This window comes from Thunnus thynnus, chromosome 14 (assembly GCF_963924715.1).
Source record: "Thunnus thynnus chromosome 14, fThuThy2.1, whole genome shotgun sequence".
Taxonomy (NCBI): Eukaryota; Metazoa; Chordata; class Actinopteri; order Scombriformes; family Scombridae; genus Thunnus; species Thunnus thynnus.
In genome coordinates, this window is record NC_089530.1 from 16,152,451 (window position 1) to 16,158,995 (window position 6,545).

Below are 6,545 nucleotides of genomic sequence, written 5' to 3' on the forward strand. Positions count from 1 at the left end.
TGTATACTTGCGCCAAGCTCACAGAAAGGTGAACTTTGCTGCTGGAAAACATTGAAAGAACACTGAAAGTTTCACAGCTTTGTGGCTACTGTACGTACAGTATAATCCCTGTCATGATTAAGTGCAAATCGGATTAGCATATGTGACATATGTGTGTTTTTACAGCTACTTTTGACAGCCCGACAGAAACAGAGTGTGAAAGGTAGACTTCCAAGGAATGAAGCAAAGTACAACCTCATTAAGACAAAAGAGAAAACGGCGAGGTAAGCTCTGTTACGGCCCAAATACTGCCACTCTCACTGATTAAACCTCTCAGTCTCAACTGCATTGTAATCCTGCCTGGAACTCGTGCAGACGGATTCTTTAGCAGGAGAAAAAAATAACAGAGAGGATACCAAATGAGTGTCAGTCCCAATCTGAAGAACATCTTGGAATATTCCCAGTGCTCATTCCTCCGAGGAAAGGAGCACTTTGCCGGGATGAGGAAGGATGCAAATTCCATCTTCCTCAGTAATCACTCCCATAGCAGTCTGATGTCCCTGATCGTTGCTGGAGCCATATCTGTTTGCTATATCAGATCACAACAAATAAAAGGTGTGTAATGGAGGACATTAGAGGGGCCAGTGTATAGAGGCAGGATTTAATTTGCATGGCAGATAAGCCTTCTAGTCCCACTGGTAGAGCCACAGCCTTGGGGGCAAAATCACACCCTTTCCTCCATCTCTTTTATTCTTTTATTAATAGGATCTAGTCTCTTCAAATCCATTAAGTCAATTGAGCAGGCCCGTATATAATCTGATTTCAAATCCAGCATGAAAATGCTTAACCAGTGGCCCTGGCTCCATGCTGATTTTCTTCAGGCTACTGGAGGGCCTTGTGTGGAGGGAAGGAGATCAGGAGGCACACTGTGAGAACATACAAATCTCTGAGCCACTGAGCAAGATGCAAGAAAAAGAGTTACTATTGTCAGAACTTTGCATGAATATTGTGAAACTGATTAATCTTACTGAGAGTTGAAGTTTTTCCACTGGCTACTGCAGAGTCAGTAAAATGTACTGCATGTGCATTCACAAAAAGGCAAAAAAAATCCCAGAGTGTTGTATACAAAATAAATACGTTACATCTTCCGGGCTACCTATTTCCAAATCCCAGTGGAGGAGAGAGAGATTGAAAGAGAGGGAGAGAGAGAGAAAGCACGGCTGGAGGCTTTTTGGTCTCTGCCCTCTGCGCACTGGCCTGACTGGGGCCAAGTTACGCCTCAGTGCCCCGGCGAGCCTCAGCTTTACACAGGCAGACAAACACACACACACTCACAGCTGGGGTTACCAGTTATTAGACAGCAAGAGGAGAGAGCCAAGTACACACTTTCACAAAATCATGCATTCATAAATACATTTACACACCCTGAACTCTTCTCTCTACAACACATAACTGAGTGACATGAAGGCGAGCGGCTTGACAGCTTAAAATGCTGCATAAAAGGCAGCAGCGATTACAAAGAGGCCCCTATAATGAGCTGCACAGGCTTTCTGTGTCAAAATATTATTGAATATATGTATTTCCTTGAAAGAAAATGATTAGAGACAACATATTTGATCATGTTTTGCAATCTGAAACATCTAATCTAAAATCATTTTGTCATCATTTATCCCAGATGCCTCATGTGAAATCATTATCTGCATGCTTGTCTTTTGTATTGACTTTGAAAGTTTGCCTAAGGTCTGCCAAATGCACAATATTGCTTACTACAGGTGCATTAGGAATCCTGTGATGTCAACCTTGAATTACATCTGTGCACCCCCACACACCCCCAACCCCAATCCACGTCTTATTAACATAGAAGGCAACAGCAGCAGCAACAATGTTTTGCTAACAGTTCATGCATTACTACTCAGGGGAGGGTTAGCACCATGCATCCCTGCATCTCAAACACACACACATGTTCCCCAGTGTGATTCAGTGGGAAAAAAAATAACACAACACCGCTGATCAGAGCTGCTCAGCCCGCCTGCTCTGCACTCGGGGCCCCTGACAGAAGCAGTGATGTTTGAGATGCAGGGAGCCCTGAGTTTGTCCATCACTGATTAGTAAAAACTCCTTGCTCCTTCCTGCCCAGCTGCAGCTGATATGCTTGTCTGTGGATCCTGACACCAGCTGTGAGCGAGTTTATTTTTACAATGAGACATAAGTGGACACGCGCAAAAGCACATGTAAACAAAGACACACAAACACACATGCATGAAATGCGTGCACACACAGACAAATGCTCTGCAGTGTGCAAGAGCTGTTTTTTAATTTGTAAAACACTGCTCGGCAAAGCTGGAGCAAAGCAGGCAATTAGAGGCTCTTCTTCCTGAGCACTTGACTGTATTCCTTTAACCTTTACACAATGATTTATGTCAAAGGATTTGTCACCTTCGCAGTGGGGCCTTCACACACAGCTTTTCAAAACACACAATAGGGGAAAAGGAGGGGAGAAAACTTAAAATCCTCCTGTGAGGATTTGGGAACTTATATAACTCCCAATTATCAAAACTTCTTCTTGCAGCCTTTGCAGGCCTCCCCTCTGTTTGTAAGACTCACAAAATATCTACTGTGCCACTGAAGAGTGTATAATGCCTGTGTGCCCACATGACTGGCGAAAACACTCCTGCTCTTTCTGCCCCGCTGAGTCCTGCTGCATAATGGGGGTCTTGAAGGCTCTGGGCTCAGAGCAGGCCTGCCTAACAAAGCCTTGGTGGCTTGCAGCAGACAGGAGAGTGTGTTTGCAAGCCGGTTGCCAAAAATTAATTTTCAGGAGGTTTTCTGTGGGATGCAGTGGCAGCAGCATGACAGTGTGAGGTTTAGATATCTTGGTGAGCGGGGAGGGCTGGGGTTGAGATATGTAGGTCTTTTGTGAAGGTCCAGAGAGTTGGTTCGAGAAGGGGAAGTTCACAAATTGGTTGTTCAGAATAAATTTCAAAAGTAAGTAAGGTTTGGTGAGTTTTTTTTCTTTTCTTTGTTACTTTTTTTATTTGTTGCAATTCTTAAATTTCCACCACTCCATTAAGCAGGTTTTAGAATTAATTTCAAATTAACCACACTAAGAATTGCACTTTCAGCAGCCTGTCAACTGGCATCGTATTTATTGCACTCTCACCGTATCCATCTCTCATGAGTATTTTTATCCTCTACCCCCTTCGCTATTCACTTTCCCTCTTGCTCCACAGTAGTGTACCTGTTTACCTGTTGGGTGGTCTTGAGCTGGGCTAAACTAAAGCCCCAGTCCCTGCAGTCTAAGTGTAGAGTAGCTGCTAATCCGATTTCAGGAAACAGCCAAACCCCCACATCCCTCTCCCTCCACTCGTCCCCGGCCCCCCCACCCCTACATGCCTTTCACTGTCCCAGTTTACCCTTTCTCCTACAAGAGGGAAGAAAATAAAGAAAATTGAGTGATGGTGAAGGAATTGTGGGGAGAAGTCATGAGGGAATATTTGGATATTTGAGTATTTTTCAGCAGGCGCTTTCAGGAATACATAACCTGTGTTCTTATATGTACTGTATCTGTCCCTTTAATAAGGTGTGACACAGAGTACATATTACCTGCTCACTGACTGGTCTCTCTTCTGAGTCCACTCTGCCCTCTCTGGGACGTTACCGAGGCCAAACATAAAGCAGTGTTTCATGGTGCTGGGGCTTATCTGGCCTCTGAAAGTATGTGAGACATGCCAGGAAACAAAGGAGCGTCTCTGAGCCCACTACCAGGGTGAGCATATCCCTTTCACAGGCCACACATCTCCCTGGCTTTACTTATTTGACAGGCTCATGGTAGCTTTCAGTGGAGAAGGTCTGCACCTGGAAAGAGACTGACCAGCATGGCGCATGTACCACCACTGTTGAGAGAAGAGGCAAAAACTGGACTCATATAGTTAGTCTTATATATGTTATGAGGAAATATGTAATGTTCACACATCATATACAAAAGTATAATATAAACGGTGTGTTTGTTATGTAAGCCAATGTGCAAATTTGAAGCCAAATTTGAAGCTGCAGACATGTTTAATACTTTTTAACAAGATGTGTGTTAAAAAATGTCAAATTCCACTATCAAACATAATTTTACTCCAAATGTCCATGATAATCATTGCTAAAGTAAATATGTTAAAAGTAAAATATTAAATATAGAGTGTGCAGTTCTAGCTAAAAATGCAGCAACATTCACTTCCTATTTGTTGGAATTACTTCTACTTCTTTTTTATCCTTAACATAAAATGAACAATACAATGACAGAAATACTCAAAATCCTGCATTCAAAATTTGACTCACTATATTCTATGCTTTTATTATCGTCAACAAATCTCATGAAAAGGCCAAAACTACCAGAGCATTAGTTACTCTCAATATATGTTCTGATATCCTCAGCCTTGGCCCCAAGCTCATTGGTCCCTACTGAGGAAGTAATTCTTTAAAAAGGGCTCACAAATTTACAGTTTCGTTTTTACAGAAGGATAAATAATTTCCTATAACAGCAGGTGTATTATAGTTTTTAGCAAACTTTTCTTAAACAGGAGTAAATAAAAGTGAATTTTTAAAGGGACTATTTTCAGCAGCGGATGGCAGCATTACAGTTTATGTAGGAGGAAAAAAATTACATTTTTTAAAATAGTTTTTGGACCACAATAGAGCTCTACTACATAGAAGAATAATCTATGGCGGGCTTTGACTACACAGACAATAATATGATCAATGCATTGATGATTAATATAGAATCTCATCAGACTAATCCTTTGAGTAAATGTATAGACATATTCACAGTAAAATGTAAGTACAAGAACTTGCTCTGAAGAATGGCTCCTCATGGTTTGTTAAATTATTGATGTAAGAAGTATTTTGATGTTGTAGTTCCTGCAAAGTGTTGAGAAGTTTGTAAGTAGTACAGTAACTACAACTGCAAATATAATGGAGAAAAAATACGGGAAATGTAATGAAACACTAAAAAAAGAATCAGGATCTAAAAACTGTATACAGAACTTGAGAAAAGTGTGCGCACTTTTTAACTTGCCAACACTGTCAAAACAGTATGCTTTCTGTTGAATATGCAGATGAGGAGCTTGCTTCGTTTTACATGACCCATATACAGCTTTGTTGTGAGGAGAGAGTGCTCCAGAGCGACAGTATAGGCTGAGGCTGGAGACAGACTCTGCTCACCCTGAGGAAAGCATGGCCTCAACTGGCCAAACATGAGCAGTACAACACACAGCACCTCTCTCTTTCTAGCGAGTGTCTGTACAAAAAAATTAACCAGAGAGGACGCAGACATGTAAATTATACAAACAAAACATTCAGTTTGATGCATTTTTTTTTAACTATGATTTGAAGCAATGAAAAAAAAAACTTTAAACTGGCAGGCATGTTGCCCTGTGCATGTACACAAAAGACTGACAACTCCTAATACTGACATGAATAAATCTGCTGCAGTGTATGTGACATGATGAAATCCCACAACACACACACACTTACACACATGCAGTGGTGTTAGGACAGCATTGTGTGTGACATGAGGGGAGCGGTGTCACTGTGTCACAGCTGATCCCTGGTGTACTGTCAGACAGCAGAGACCCTCAGGGCCCTCTTTTACTGCTGAGAATACAACAGTCCATACGGCATCTGTCGTACCCGTTGAAACACAAGCAAGAGTGTGTGTGTGTGTGTGTGTGTGTGTGTGTGTGTGTGTGTGTGTGTGTGTGTGTGTGTGTGTGTATTTCACATGCATGCCTCTGTGGGCATGTTGGTGTGTCTCTGTATGCTTTTGCATGCATGTGTGTGTGTGTTAGAGTATGCATTTTGTTGTGCATTTCTGATTCTGATTACTAAATCATTTTGTTGCTTTACAGGCAGATTCTCTGATTGAAATGCAGATATTTACCAGCTCTGCTCCTCCCTCACCTGCCATTGTGGCAACCCACCTGATTAGCAACCTTCTCCAGAGTTCCTCTCGTGTTTATTTGTCCCATCACTCTGGTTGTAGCCACTGATGACCTTGGTCTAGCACTCCTGCCACAGTAGGATTGCTCCATAAATGGTCAGTAAAGACTGAGTGTCTGGGGGGTTAAAAGCCCCCACTATCACAAACAAAGGTAAGTAACAGTGACTTGGTTGTGATTGTTGTAGAGCTTCTGTTCCTTCTGGTACGACTCTGTCCTCAGGTTCCTTGTAGGGCAAGTGCGGTTTTATTGCCTGATTCAGAGTTACCCACTGCTCTAAAATCAATAATTTGCTTTCTCTACAGTATATGAACCAGAGTGAGAATTAAACACCACAGAGGCTTGAGAGAAAGAATATGTTCTCCTTGTTTGTTTTAGCAGTATTTGTTTAGTGTGGCAGCCGTGTTTTCACCATGGCTCAGTGGCACTGAGATATCTCAACAACTATTGGATGGATTGCCATGAAATCTGGTACAGCATTAATCAATTTGGTGATCCCTAAACTTTTCATCCAGCACCCTTATCAGGTCAAAATCTCACTTTGTTCAGTTGGTTGTTTGGTTTATGACTATAGGCTACTTA